The following is a 17,451-nucleotide window of genomic DNA, read 5'->3' on the forward strand; positions in this document are numbered from 1 at the left end:
CCTCTCCCTTCCTCCATACCCCTTTCATAACATTTTAAGGCTTATTAGCGCGTATGCGGTACTTTTTACTCATAATCACGTACGCTAGTACTTATTACTCATTAGTCAAGAATACCGTTGGGCTTGCCAACATTTTATGGCCTAGTAGCACATATGCGGTTATCTTTGTAGTACGTACATGGTTTATAGACATATTTTTAGTTGCCCAAGAGCCTCAACGACCTCAAAAAAAGTTTTTGAGATCGTTGAAGGCCTCACTGGAACTGTGTCTGCACTTCTATCACTGTTGTATACATAAAAGTAAGTGAATTTTTGTTTTTGCATGATTTCAAATCATTGAATTGTTGTTTTTATTAGTTTTTTGTTTTTTCATGGTTTCAAATGATTAAATTGTGATTTTTTAATAGTTTGATTCCAAAAAATAGTGATAAGATGCATACTTATGGTTATTTATTTATATTTGAACTTTTCTTTACATATATATGTAATATGATTCGATTTAGGTCAACTAATCTCAACCATGGGAAAGAACAAGCAAGGAATGATGGAACAATGAGAGGCACAAAAGGAAAGACTCAGGGCACTTGAGAGATCTCACCGGTAGGGTATGACTCTCAATGTTCTGGTTCTTTGGGATGCACGACAGGGGCATGCCTAGCGTAAACATGCCAATCTTGCAACTTTTCTTTGCAAGCAACTGACGATTTTTTGAGCAGGTGAAAAAATGCTACTAATTGAAAATGACTTCGAGTTGTTGAAAATCGAGATAGTCCATTGTAGAGGAGCCTCAAGTGACCCCACGAGATCAAACAGATTGACGGTATGTGTCATGGATTGGAAGAAACAGTTTGTCAAATTTTGATAATTTTTTTGACTCAGGCCACTTGAGAGATCTCACCGGTAGGGTATGACTCTTGACATTCTGGTTCTTTAGGATGCATGATAGGGGCATGCCTAGTGTAAACATGCCCACTCAGATGCACTCATGATGTCGGTTTGTGCACATGAGGAACATAATCAATTCTAGCCAATCTTGCAACTTTTCCTTGTAAGCAACTGACGGTTTTTTGAGCGGGTGAAAAAATGCTACTAATTCAAAATGGCTTCGAGTCATCAAAAACTAAGATAGGCCATTGTAGAAGAGCCTCACATGACCCCATGGGATCAAACAAATTGACCGTATGAGTTGTGGATTGGAAGAAACAGTCCATCCAATTTTGATAATTTTTTGGACTCGGGGCACTTGAGAGATCTCACCAGTAGGGTATGACTCTTAATGTTTTGGTGCTTTAGGATGCATGACAGGGGCATGCCTAGCGTAAACATGCCCACATGGATGCGCTCGCATTGTCTGTTTGTGCACACGAGGAACAAAATTTGACCATTGTGAGAGTGAGGGTGCTCTCGCACCAAACACATTGTTGTTTAAATTCATATTGTCAATTTTTGTTGTTTATATTCATATTGTTAATTACATATGCAAATATTCATTTAAATTTATAAAAGGGCAGCCACCAAATACAATGAATACACAATAATGAACTGAATACAAGGAGTTTTGTATGGTTAATTCAACATTTTAGAAATTTTATCAAATCATATTCCACGATTGCAATGCTTTATATCATATATTTTTTTTGTTTATATTCATATTGTTGATTACATATACAAATATTCATTTAAATTTATAAAAGGACAACCACAAAATACAATGAATATAAAATAATGAACTCATTACACATTTATTGGATGAAATATCAATATTTATATATATAAAAAAAGGCATGTCTGCCAAGTCAATACAAGTATTACAAAAATGTGGCATATGCCATGTCCAAATCGATATACAATAAAAATGTAGACTATATCTACATGTATTGGTCATTCTATGACCAAAACTAACACTATATGATCCTAAACTTCTAGTGGATCATCAAAATCAAGCCTCTTCAGCGTAGTACGCGGCTCTGTAGATGGCTGCAAAACCACAATTCAAAAGCCAAGTTAGAATTCTTTTGTAGAAAATAGTTCACAATTGACATCATAACTATGCATTTAACTTTAATTCCTTTTCAATTGAAATGTAGATTACCTCATCGGCTGATCTAAGAGCTAATGTCTTCGCTCTCCCCTCCTTGTCACTCTTAGGAGTTTTCTTGAAGACATACTTAAATGGATCCACGTTATGGTTGTACCGCAAAGGATTCTATTGTAGATTAAATGTACAATTAATACAATGTACTAACATAAATATATCAAAAACACTTAAAAGCTATAATATAGAGAACAATGATGTACCTGTGTGTCAGATGCTTCTCCAATGGACTGAGGATGGCTCACCATCGATGTAGAAACAGTCGCTATTACCTATACAAAAAATGTACAAAGATTAAATACAATTAATATAATGATAAGTATTGAAGGTTGAAAACAATTAATTTTACATATCAAACAAAAGTGTATCGGATCCTGATATGCTTCTCCAGTGCAAGGAGGAGGGTTCGCCATTGACGAAATAGGTATGGATATTTGTTGTATGAAAAAAAAAAAAGATTATAATATATCACAAGTTCACATGTACACATGCATATAATCATGAAATCAAGAAAATAAAGTAGAGATACATACCTCCGCCCTCTCTTGATTCACAAGCGAATCAGGTGCATTCAACATATCCACAAAGCTCAATGGCTGATGTACATGTAAAATAGACAAAAAACACTAATCAATTTACAAACCCCAACTAATACTTGATTTCAACATTTTCAAACAATTGTACAACTAAAAATGTGTTCAATTACCTTCTTCACACATTTTGGCATCTTCAAGATATTCTTTTTCTTCAGAGGAGCCCTAGACATGGATGGGGTGCCCTAAAAACAGAAAATTAACATGAGATATTAGTATAGATAATAAATTAAACATAATTTTAAAAATCTAAAATGAAATGACTTGCATATTCCATCAAAACAATACATAAAAAGAGCTTTACAAAGCCTTGTAGGCCAAAATCAATCACCGACAACATGATGTCATCAATCTATGACATTTCGTCCCCTGTCAACACCTACAAACCAAAAATTGGACCGAGCATTAAATATAGTTAGTATATCTTGTATTTTTTTGAATTCAAAGTGTACTATTCTATTTTAACATGTTACAAAATTTATACCTCAGGCGTCAAAGCTGCAGCTATGGTAACTAGGGGAGGTGTATGGGATACCGCTGCTGCATCCTGAAATGCATATTATTTATCTCAATTTAAATCGATGTATAAATGAAAATTCATTTATGTAATTACAAAATTAAAGTGACTGATAAATAAAATGCTATGAATTCAAATCAACACCCCTATGTCTATGGCTCATGGGAAAACACCATGTCCATCAACTCATCTATCAGCATGACATCCTCAACTATGTGAGCTTGACATCTACAACCACAAATCATGCATAAATGATATGAGTATCCATCTACACCAACTGCATCATCTATCCCCAAGCATATCCCTGAGCAACTAACACACATATGCTCGATGGGCTCTCTGTCGCCCTCTAACGGCTCATCATCTAATACAATAGGGTGTGCTAATGATGTCCCATGTTGGATGATGGCACCAGTCAATGCTATGGTTGCCTGAAGAGTCTGTAGCTTCATCGACTCTTTCAGCTCTAATGGGACAACCTGATGCACCTTGGGTTTGGGTGCTAGGGGGCAGTGAATCTCCATGGCTAATCGCCTATGGGCTCTAGGTCTATCTTGGGCAGAGCCACCACCTCTAACATGAAACTCTCTCATGTCAAAATAATTTGGGCACACATTGAGCACAAACTCATAATATATTTTTCTCAAAAAATATAATGGCACCTCATAATTATTACAAGGTGGATCGTCAAAGACCATCCACCACCTTTGCCAAAAATGATTCTTCATCTACACATTGGTACACCAATGTATGGGAAACCTCTTTGCATTAGGAGGTAATGACTGACCAGTTTTGGGGTCAACAAAAAGGGCACATATTTGTTGTTTAGAAATATTTTTGTTTTTAACTCCATCGTATGATAGCCCATTGGCATAGAATTGATGACACCTATCCCTAAAGCTTCCCCATTTGGTAATTTCAGTGGAAATAGCTATGGCACCACTAGCTAATGTTTCTAGGCTAGTGGTGAGGGATTGATGATGGTCAAGTTCAGAAGTTTTCAATTTTACAATCAGTCTATTGATTTTGAATGTATTTTTCCCTAACTGATTAATTAATTCTTCCTGTGTTTCGGCTGTGTAGTCAAAAGAAGGAATTGGGGGTTGTTCTTGTGTGTTTTTAGGAGGTGCATTTGGTTGTTCTTGTGGGTTTTTAGGAGGTGCATTTGGTTGTTCTTGTTCTGGATTAGAAGAATCTGGTTTTTGAAACAAAAAATGAAAAAACCTAATCAAAATTAATGAAATTAAATTTAAAATGTAAAACAAATTGCATAAACCAGAAAGAAAGACAAAAAAAACAAAAACTAACCTTGATCCATAGCTTGAGGACAAATTTCGCACCCCGTTCACAGATTAGCTTAAAAAATGGGAAAAAAAGAAAGTAAAAAATGCACTTTTCGGGTAAATGAGGACCCACTTTTTTTTTAAAACTTTTTTCATCAAGCACCGTGTATGTAGTTTTACTAGGATTATTAACGCGTACATGCTCATTTTCCTATAAGCAGTGCGTATGTGCTAATTTTCCTAGGCGTAGCACATACGCGCTTAGTTTCCTAAGCTTAGCGTGTACGCGCTACCTTTTCTAGGCTTTGGAAGAACAAACCTAAGCGCGTATGTGGAATTTTAAATTTTAAAACCGCGTACGCACTGCTTGTTTTTCCAAGTTTTTTTTCAGTGGTGTCCACTTTTCTGACCACCATCTTTGTGCACACGCTCTTAATCGGAACTCATCCATGGATTTATTGATGCTATTTTGGAGTTCAATCATTGTAGTTATCTTTGTAAATGATTTGTAAGTCAGTGAGACTTGCATATTGTAATTTGAGCAGTGAGATCTAGGTTGTAAGCCTAAATATAGGTGCATTCCCCTTTATGTAATATTATTTTACTACTAGCCATAGTGGAATAATATTGTCATTTCAAATCTCATCGTGGTTTTTCTCTTTCTGGGTTTCCACATAAAAATCCTAGTGTTATGATTTTGTGGTTGATTGTGTTGTGTTTCTACATTTTACTCTCTTGCATTTGCTTCCAGTGGTCTGAGAATAATAAATTTGAAAATTCATTTACTGGTAGAACACTAATTCAGCCCCACTCTTAGTGTTTCCTAATTCCAACACGTGCCTCCTTTGGGTTGGGTTAAAATTAATTTTGATGAGGCAGCGAAGGGAAATAATGGTACGTGTGGGGGAGTGATTAGGGATTGTAATGGTACGTGTATTTTAGTAGTGGCACTCCCCTTGGGTAGCTAGTCAAACCACGTTGTTGAAGCTATTGGTGCCGACCAGGCTCTCTTTCTTTCTAAATAGACAAATTGTACCAAGGTGTGGATTGAAGGGTATTCTAAAATAATTATTCAGTGTCTCAAAAAAGAAGTCAATCCCTCGTGAAATATTGCTAGTTGGATTGGCTTATCCCATAAAATAATTGACTCCCTCGAAAGTTGTCACATCTCCCACATATATAGGAAAAGTAATAAAGTTGTAGACTACTTTGCCAATTTTGGATTTCAAGCTTATGATAAAATTATATCAAGAAAAGGGGATTTTTTGGATGATTAAGTGAGGGGGTTGTTAAGGTTGGATAGCCTAACCAATAGAGAAGTTAATTTGTCATGATTGATTTTGTCATAAGAGTTTTTCAAGCTTGATGTGTTATGAACACATCATGGGCACCCCGCATTATTCTAGAGGCTTCTCTTTGCACATGTTTTGGGTGCACTTGGAGATCCTTTTTGCTCTCTTCCAGTTTGGGTCTATTTTAGGTTTGACGAATTCTTAATTTTCTATCAATGCACAATCAATGAATCTATTGAACTACTGATGGTGCTCTATTGCCTCTTTGTTGGGTGTGTTGTTGTTGGCATTTTTGTTGTCTAGTTTTCTCTAATGTTTACTGGTTTCTATTATTTTGGTCTATCTTTTTTTTTGCCCCCACTTTTTTGAGGCTTATTGTATATCTTATGAGGCAACATGGTCTTTTGTGGTCTCTTTTAGGCTTAATGCCTTATTAAGGCTAGACTACTCTATGCTTTATTGTTAAAGTATTCCAGGTCCCTTCAAAACCTATTTTTACCTTAATCAAAAACTATGAAAATGAAAATATTACATGAAAGGAATTTTTTATTGAAATTAAAACTAAGATATAAATTTTATGTAATTAAAAGGAACATAAACAAATCAACTATTTTTTAATAGTATTATCTTGAGAGTAGACTATGATAATAATTAACTCTAAAATTTGAACTAAATACATGAAAGTACTAATTTCTTAAAAGCTATAATACTTGTAGCTTATAAAAATAATTTGAATTACTTGTAAGATACTAATTGATTTGAAATAAAAACTATTTACTTGAAAGATAATGAATTGCTTGAAAGAAAATTAAATTATCAAACAACAATACTTTGAAAATGAATTTAATACTTGTTTGAAGGGGAAAAACTATTTAACATTAATCTTGAAAGTAACCACGTTTATTTTAAATATTAAATATTTGAAAGAAAGATTAGAAGAGATTCTAAATACTTGCTAATTAACCATTGTAAATAATAATAAGGCTCCTATTAAATAATTCTAATCAATCCACTCCTTGCTCTTGGTCTAATGTCAAATTCTTTGCAAAAATTATAATTGATAAACCAACTAATCCTTCCACTTGAAGTAATGTTAATTAGCTATTTCCTACAAATGATAACCTTATCAATCTCAAATTCTTAGAAGTGAGCTAATGCTTGCTTCTAAAATTTACTTCAATTAAAAGTTTTTATTTAATTTCCTAAGCAAGTGATTATAGGATTGGTTTCTTGAAAGCTTATTTGCTTGATTAAGATAGAATCCAAAAATCTAGAATAACCAAATCTAACTTTTATTACAACAAAAGAAGAGTATTAAATTTGAGTTTGGCAAAATTAGTCAAGTTTAATATTGTCATGCAAAAATTCACAATTTTTGTTTCATTTCCATTTGCTTAAACTATCTTGGTTTTTTTCATGGATTTGAAATTATATATATATATAGCTTCCTAATTAGTACTAATGTTCTTAGAAAATAGATTATACCATTGTGGAAATTTAACTATGCAATTCATCTTCAAATTTAGATGTTAATTAGATTCATCTATACTAACTACTTTGCAATGTAAATGTAACTTCTACTTTTACTAGTCTTATGTGCCTTAAAAGATAGAAGATACAATTATACAAATTTTAGCTATTAATATATTTCACTTTTCTCAATAGCCTTGTATACTCTATATCTTGAAATTTAACTTGTGTAAAGAAACAATCAAATATTCAACTTTTCGATTTGAGGAAATCTTTAACTAAACATTGACTCTTATTACTTGAAAAACATAAAAAGGTATCTATGTATCTAAACACATTTATATGGGAGGTAAATCCTTTTAACCGTTAATACTTTGCACTAATTGAAGTATACAAAAGGGTATTTTTTTGTTGTCCAATAAATAAAGAACTTAAATGTTTGAAAAGTATTTGGGGATCTATTTACTACTAGAATTTATTTGAAGTTAACTAGTGTTACTTGAAGAACCAATACTTTGAATAATTTCATTTGTTTTCAACTTGTGCAAAAGCTATCCAAGATGTATCATTTCCCCATTCTTTTGTTTTCCTGATTCAAACTAATTTATTTTATAAGGAGATTTAACTATTATATCTACATTCTAAGGAAATCTACTTCGAGGCAATGTGTCCCGTAATGTTTGATTATCCATCTAGTTGTCTTATGTGTTAATTGACCATTTGCCTCTTGCAATATTTATTCATTCAAAAACCAAAGGGACTCATTTTCCATCATTAAGGAAATAATAAAATATTTATTGAAGGGAAGGTCCAAATTTGCAAATTAAATCTTTATTAGTAAAACTCTAATAAGAGATCCTTGAGTTAGACTCATTATACTTCTCCCTAAAAGATTAATTACCACTTAAATTTTTCTTTAATATGTTTTTAATAATCTAGATTACCATACACTAAAGAAAACGTTTAATTAAAATAAATCTCTTTTAATTAATTTAAATAATAATGTTGAACCATTCAAACAACTTAAAATATAAATAAAATTTCAACTAGTTGCATAAACTTAATTTTTATAATATTACTAATTTTCTAATTATATATACTAAAATATATAAATAATTTTAAATATACAATTATTAAAATCCAACTATAATTAACCATTTAATAATATAATAAATTTTAATTATTTTAAAAGAAACTTTAATTATTATCGAATTATTATTATTATTATTATTTTTAGGAAAAGTGTCATTTAATAGAGGGAGGGCCCATGGGAATTTCTTTTTATTTTGCATGTATGATGTTTTCTTTTATGGAGAAATTTGTATAGTTTAAGGGAAAAAGATTTTTGATATTTTGTTTAAACTAGAAAGAGGGAGGGTTGAATAATGTAGGATTCAAAATAATTTATTTAATTTATTCAATAAATTCTTATATTTGTTGAATATATTTTATAACATTTTTTTTAAAAAAGAAGTAAATAATTGGATAATACAAAATAAAGTTCTCAAAATAAGAATTCAAAGAATATGTATATTTGTTTATTTATTTAATTATTTTTTTTGACAGAGGTAAATAATGATTTTATTTTATTTTTTTGGTAAAAGTGGAAAATCCACTAAACTTATATTATTCATAAAAACGTTTGCATCGGGTTCAAAAAAAGGCATACTGGCAGGAAAGAACCCGCAAGAAAACCTTCAATTGTAGCCTTCAAAAAAATAAAAAAACTAGGCACTACCCTTACATCATTTGTTGCTGTCCAGATAGATCACCCCACCCCCTACCTCTAGAAATTATACAAGGGTCCCATAGGACAATTACAAAAAATGAAACTACCGCCAAATGAAGGGCTGAACAAAAATGCCATCAAGATTACATAAGGACCACCAAGGAGATACTAGTGATGTAGAAGTTCCTGCCAAAACCATATTTAAACACTCGAGCATAATAGTAGCCAAAGAAACTCCCAAATCTGCATCAACAAAAAACCATTCCACCAACTCAAAAAAATAGTCAAATATCCATAAACCAAGAGCTAGTGCTCTCCTCTGGAGGTTCATGAGTTGAGACCGGAGGAGGAATAACCCTTAGAGGAAAAGCCAAACAAGCAGGAGCAAAGAACAAAAAGCTCAAGGTGATCAATGAGTGCAATGCCTCAAAAATGACCCAAGCTTTATCCACATACTGATTAGGAGCTAGATATAGCAGAAAATCCATAGAAGCCTGTGTGTCTTCCATGGAGTCACATATCAATCCCATTCTTAATTCATGCAATAATTGACCAGACCAACCATTAACCATGAGCTCATGATGAGGAAGAAACCCACCATAATAAAAATACCCCACATCAAAGCGATAATCAGCCAATGCAAAAGAAATCAAGGCCCAATTACATACTGTTGGAAAAATGAATGTGAAAACCAAGAGGCAGACCAAATCATCATCAATTAAAACATCATAGAAAATTGTAACAAAGTGAGACAGAAGCTCATCATAAGAAATATGAGGGAAAACTTCCAACCATCGACACCCCAAAAGTCTACGGAATTCAAAATCCACCGTAGGAGAAAACAAATTAAAGACCTTACCAAGCTTGACAAAATTGTCCACATTCTCTTCCTCCACTATTCCAGCTTCTAAAAACACTCTGTATATCCCAATGGACAGAGAAGATGACATTTGCAGGAGGAAGAGCTCCAAAAAAAACCATAGAAACATAAATGTAAAATGCTACTTAACAAGATAATGTAAATGAGATAATATAAATGAGAAAGCCACCCTTAACTTCCCATAATGGCAATACAAAATATCCATTGCAACCTTCCTTGATTTAAACATTTCACACGGATTAACAACCCTTAAACTGACAATCATAAATGAATATCTAGACGGAGAGGATGCCACCCTCAAAAAATTATTATCACATAAAACCAATTTTGCCATGGCCAAAACTCACAAAAGGCGGCCAACAATGTAGTACAAAAACTTTAACAAATAATTATAGCCTAGGAATGTACTACACATTAAAGAGTTACAAGCATGCCACAACCTATGAAGGACCAAAAACAAAAGAATGCTAAAAAACACACATGCCGCCACCTTGAGAAAATATCATGAGCAGCCACATCCTCACCCTATAAATGACTTTATTCAATGACTGATACTTAAAGTATAAATATGGTTTCTACATCAGATAGAGGGCCTATACAAGACATCCCATTGCCTTCCACATAGCCTTAAGGAATATCCCTTACCTTGGCAGTATTTTAAATTTATCTTTAGGATAAATTGCACATTCGGCAAAAACTACAATTTACCTGCTAACCATACCTCATGGGATATACACACCATCATCTAGCCCAGAAGCAAATTTTAAGAACACGCCATATGTAAACAAAAACATAATATATCCTATCATCCTCCTATCTACACATGTGATACAAATAAAATCTAAATAGAGTAAAGGATTACATGAATACCTCAAGAGATAATAGAAATGGATAGATCTAAATGAATTACCTTAAACCCATAGATTAGATCAAATACCCGAGAACTCTTGCCTCAACAGAATTTGAATTGATCTTTAGAATGATTTGCAAACTGCAATTTACCTGTTAAGCACAACTCATGAGATATACACACCATCATCTAGCCCAGATGCAGAATTGTAAGAATACTCCATATGTAAACAAAAACATAATAGAGCCTATCATCCTCCTATCTACACATGTGGTACAAATAAAATTTGATTAGAGTAGAGGATAATATGAATACCTCAAGAGATAATGGAAATAGGTAACCCAAAACAATTACCTTAAACCCTTAGGATTAGATCAAATACCCAAGAAGAATATCTTGAGGAATGTCACTTGCCTCCATAGACTTAAGATGAGCACCAGTGTCAATTGCCATAGTAGCCAAAAAATCTGCAAGCCTATTTAGTTCTCTAAAACAATGAGATAATGAGAACGTATCAAAGAATGACAACTTCTCCAAAATATGATCTAATATTTACTTCAAATGCCAACAATTGCTCTTATTGCTCAAAAGATTCTGAATAATGACCATCGAATCCCCTTGAATTAATAGGTTTTTAATCCCTAGGGACAAAGCTTGGGATTCAGCAAAATTGTTTGACTGGGAACCAAGGGCATGACATTGGGTAGCTATTAAGACTAAATTGTGGTCAAAAATAGCCATACCAGCCCCAGCCAACCTTGAGTTACCCCTAGAAGCTCCATCAAAGTAAGTAAAGAATTTTTATGAACATTAAATTTTTACCTTTTTTTAAAAAAGGAATTCGAAAATAAAAGGACTAGATAAAGAGAATGGTTTCTATAAAGAATGTGGATTTAAACAATATTTACATTCATATGTACTATTTTTTTTCTTTTTAAAGAAAGAATCTAAAAGAGGGTAAAAAATGCACATATATTTCCTCTATCAATTTTTTGAAATAAGGATACATGCATATATAATCTTTAACCAAAATCTGAAAATAAAAGTAGGAAATTTCTTTTGGAGAGGTATGAGAAAATCAAATCCTATAATATTCAACCCTCCCTCTTTTTGGTTTAAACAAAATATCAAAAATCCTTTTCCCTTAAACTACACAAATTTATCCATAAAAGAATAAATCATTCACGAAAATAAAAAGTAATTCCCCCCTTCTTTTCTCTTTTTGAAAGAAGAACAAGTGAGTATGGAAAGAGGAAACTTGAATCTACAAAATAAACCTAAATCTTGTTGTTGAATCGCCTCTTGTTTTCCTAGCTATCCTTCTTCAATCCTTGCCTTGTAGCCTAGTAATGATCTTCTCCAAACCTCAAAAAATCATGCAATATGACTACAAAATTTCTCTTATAGCTAACATGATATTGAAACTAACTTCATAAGAATTCAAAGACTATTTTATCACAAAATAATGAACTCCCCTTTTTTGAAAATCTAGAATTCAATATATAGAAAAAAAGAGCCATTTCCCATTAAAAAAAGAATTAATTGAATTCGATATTCTTTTTCCCAAAATAATTCCATGCAAAATGATTAATGTCATAGTAGGGGTTACACTTGATGATGCATTCAAAATTCGAATTTGAAATTCGTTTCTAGAATCTTCTCTTTTCTCCTACACCATTGCTCAATTAATATGTTGAGTAAATAAATAATTTCCAAATAGATTTATGAGCTCATGTGTGTCACCACTTATTAATTTTGTTTATTTAAAAATTTCAACCTAATTTAATTTATCATTTCTATTTAATTTTTTTTTTTTAATAAGTAAATAGTTGCAGAGGCGAAGCACCCTTGTATTAATCAAAAAAGAGAATACAAGGCCCAATTTAGTGAGAGCAATAGGGGGAAAGAACCAGGAAGAAAACCCCCTAGCTTACCTTGATTCCTTAAACAAAGAGAAACTAGCACTGAAGGCTGAATGAGTACAAGACAACAAATAGAAACCTCTTAGCGGTAGATAACAGAGGCTTTGAAACAACTACTAACAATAATAAATTCAGAGAGGCCAGAGAGAATGATGACAACCGGAGTCAAAGGGAGTCTTTAGAAGCACTATCCACAGGATCATGAGATGCATTGAGGACAATAGGGAATTCAATGCCACAGTTTGAGTGAGCCACTGATTCTGCCTTCTCCTTGGGGAGTTGATAGTCATTTGGGAACCACTCCTCACCAAGGCCAAACCCCCAGTCATTACCAACCACCAATTCTACATTCTCCAAATTCCCAAAATCAACAGCACCCGCTAGTTCTTCATCATGAAGAAATTTTGCCCTCCATTCTGACGTGAAGCCATTTTGTATTCCAACCACTTTAAGCAAGAATTCAATGTTCCTAGTAATGATAGGCCAGGTTGCTTGAAGAGCATCAAAATCCAGGGAGTTAACAATCACAAGCTTCCTCACCTCCACCCCATTGCCAAAGGACATATAGTAATTTTGGGGAAGCAAAATTCTCATATTGGCATCAATATTGTCCAATACAACATCAATTTCCCCCAACAAGCGATGTTTGAACATCATTTGAGTTAACAATTTTTCTCTCTGCTTGCTAGTGCCCATGTATATTATCATTGCAAGAAAAAATGTCGGGATATCAGTATTGGCTCTGTACTTGTGATAAGCCACAAAGGAATTCCTTTCCCAGAATCCTCTTAAGGCTATGGAGAATAAGAGGATGTCGAGAGAAGAGGACCTCTTGCAGACGTCTATCCATGATTTTGCCCACGAAAGCCATTTGGTGACAAGTAGCCTCAAGGAGAATTGGGGTCTCCATAGCAAGTCACCTAGAAAAGAAAGCAACTGTTTGATGGAAAAATGAGGGTATTCCATTGTTAAATAGAAAGACATCAAACCAAAAAATATGGCAACCTGCAAGTGGTTCATGCCAATTGAATACAGACACACATGAAATGCCACTATCTAAACAACATTTGAGGCCAAGCTTGTCAACTTAATGTCGACCGACTTTAACCCATAGGTGATTATAGGCAAATCTTGAAAAGATCTAGTTGTAACTAGATATTAATTAAAGTAAACTTATATCCACTTGCCATGATGAATAATGATGAACATCAGATACCCCAACCAATACTGAGAAGGGGGGGGTGAATCAGTACAAATAAAAACTCTCCTAACAACTTATCTTGCTAAAGAAAAACTAACTGGTTATCACCATTACCAAACTTAACCATGGCAATACCGATTAAACACAATAAGACACAAGACACCATAAACTCATAGGTCTGAATACTTCAAATATGATTGATTATGCAACATCAAATTCACCCAAAAACATATGCATGTGGTATACTAAAAATACCATAACCTATTAACCCTGCATGCATAATCCTTCAACCAAATACTTTATAAACATCACATGAAAAATGCATAACACATAACACACAAATTTTTCATGTGGAAACCCAAATGGGAAAAATGACAATGGGGATGAATACCCACAAGCTTGTTTTGAACTCTTTCAAAGCTCGCCCTGTTAGGAGCCTAGTCCGATTAAAGACTTTACAATAAGGTTCTCCTAGGAACTGATCCTATTAGAGATCACTTGGTTAAGGGATGGCTATATACCCTGTTAAAGGCTGAAACCCTGTTAAAGGTTACCTCACTAGAGGATTTAAAGAACTCAATGATCTTGAGTCACCTGGTTACAGGTTTTACAATAAGCCTATTAAAGCTACCCAGTAAAGGGATTTTCTATCTGTTGAAATGATTAGAAGACAATAGGAAAAACTATGATCTGATAATAGCACTACATGCCAAGGCAGATCCTTTTCATATCCTCTACTCTGCAATCACACTCTGTAGTTTACCTCTTACTGGTCTGGCAAGTATCAAGTATCTCTTCACTTAGATACATACACACAACATTTGCCAACAACTTTACAATACCAAACATCATCAACCTTATAGATAATAGATAGGTTGGTAGCATAAACCCTAAACCCTAAGTATCTTCACTCGAATACATACACACAACATTTGCCATCAACTTTACAATACCAAACATCATTGACCTTATAGACAACAGATAGGTAGGTATCATAAACCCTAAGTATCTTAGGCTTACAACATAGGGGGTACAATCGTGACTGCCCAAACATATTGCATAGAGAATTAAAATTTCAAACAGATCACAAGATAATCTACATCATTCATTCATCAGTGCTCATGGGAATCAGTAACCCATCATGCTTTCTTCTTATACCACTAAGAAGAATGATCATTCCCGAGGTAGACTTCAAACACAGTTGATCTTCTTATGCCTCAATCCTTCACACACACAAAGATGATGTGACACTTCGATCACATCTCTTAGCTAACTCATCATAGAGTATCATCGGTTCATCAAACAAGTTGGATTGACAAACCGATAACCATAGAGCTGAGACTACCAACCGGTAATCACACTTACTGAAACCCTAACACCGGTTCACTGAATCTCCTCATGCCTCTTCATACTGGTTTACCAACTTCTTCAATCTGCATACTAGTTCACTTACACTTATTAACATCAATGAAGATATACATTATCGTCATATCAACATACCGGTTCATCATATGCCAATGATATCCAACAATCTCCACCTTTGGCATTGATAGCAATACTTAGTGTAGCATTGCAATTGAAAATCTCATAGATCAATGTATCTACATTATCAAATATCTTCTCCCCATACATCTTTCATATGTTCTCCCCCTTTGATAGCAATGCCAAAGTGGAGGCATAAGCTTCCAAAATCTACTATGTTTCTCCCCCTAAGGAGTAGCATCCTTCAACACATCAATTCTGAAATATTTGTAATTGTAGTACTTGACTAATGTAGAGGACATATCTTTTAGTTGACTTCATGAAGGGGTGGAACCCCTAATTCACCTCTCAAATAGGTAAATGTAGTCTTCAGTAAGAGCTTAGTGAATATATCTGCTAGTTGCTCCTTACTAGAAACATGTAATATAACCTCCTTATTCTGAACTTTCTCTCTCAAGAAATGATACTTAAGTTCAATGTGCTTAGTTATAACATGCAATACCAGATTCTTGGAAATGTTTATTGCACTTGTATTATCGCAAAATATGTTCATCAGTTCAGATATAGGTACCTTGAAACCTTCCAATACATGCTTCATCCAAATTGCTTGAGTGCAGTTCATAAATGATGCCACATATTCTACTTCAGTTGTAGATTGAGTACAACTCTGCTTCTTGCTTGTCCACGATACTAATCTTCCACCGAGAAAGAATGCTCCACCAGTTGTGCTCTTTTGGTCATCCACATTACCTGCCCAATCAAAATCGGTATATACTTTGAGATTATAGTCACCATTATATGGATACCAAAGTCCATAATCAACTGTTCCTTTCAGTTATCTAAGAATCCTCTTCATAGCTACCAGGTGGGATTCTCTCGGACATTTTTGAAAATGAGCTACTATGCCCACTGCATGAGCAATATCTGGTTTGTTGTGCACCATATAGTGCAGTTTACCGATCATTGACCAATACCCCTTTTCATTCACCAGTGCTAAATCATCTTCTTTAGTTAGTTTACAGCTAGTTACCATCTGTGTACCAACTGGTTTGCTTTCCTCCATGCCAAAAGTCTTCAATACTTCTTTGACATACTTGGACTGGGTAATAAAGATACCCTCTCTCATTTGCCGAATCTATAAACCAATGAAGAATTTTATTTCTCCTATCAAAGACATCTCAAACTTGTTCTTCATTTCATCTGTAGACGCATGACTCATTCTATCATTTCCTCCAAAAATTATGTCATCCACAAACACTTCACAAATCAGAATCTGATCACCTTCTAATTTCAAGTAGATGTTGCTATCTTCACTTGTTCTCTGAAATCCAATCTTCACAAGATGAGAGTGTAATCTTTCATACCATGCCCTAGGTTCTTTTTTTAGTCCATACAGGGCTTTGTGTAATCTACACACCATGTCGCTATCTTCTAATAAGGCAAACCCTTCTGGTTGCTCTATGTACACTTCTTCTTCTAGGATTCCATTCAGAAAAGAAGATTTCACATCCATTTGATAGACCTTAAATCCTTTAAATGCAGCAAATGCAAGTAGCATTTGAACACCTTCTAATATAGCCACAGGAGCAAAAGTTTCTCCATAGTCTTCTCCTTCCTCCTGAGCATATCCCTTGCATACAAGCCTAGCCTTGTTTTTGACAATTGAGCCTTCTTCATTTAGCTTATTCCTGAAGACCCATTTGGTACCTATGACATTTTTATGTTCTGACCTAGGCACCAAAGACCATGTTGCATTCTTTTCTATCTAATCTAGCTCCTCTTCCATTGCTTTAATCTAGTCTTCATCTATAAGAGCTTCTTTGAAGTCTTGGGTTCAAACTCATAAATTATGCAAGAGTTTTCTTTCACTTTTCTTCTAGTGAGTATCCCTGCATCTTTATCTCCTATGGTTTGCTTTGGATCATGGTGCAGCTTTACATATCTCAGAATGATTCTAGCCTTATCTGCTAGTTTTTCTTCTTCTTCCTCACTAACCTCTTCTTCTTCTCTTACTGTGGCTTCTACCAGTATAGGAACACTAAGATCTTTGCAAGTTTCTTTCTTAATTGGTTCCTAGAAGGCTATACCCAATTCATCTTCTACTTCTTTTCTACATGTTACCTCAAGTTCCTCAGGG

The sequence above is a fragment of the Cryptomeria japonica genome, chromosome 5, assembly GCF_030272615.1.
Source record: "Cryptomeria japonica chromosome 5, Sugi_1.0, whole genome shotgun sequence".
Classification (NCBI taxonomy): domain Eukaryota; kingdom Viridiplantae; phylum Streptophyta; class Pinopsida; order Cupressales; family Cupressaceae; genus Cryptomeria; species Cryptomeria japonica.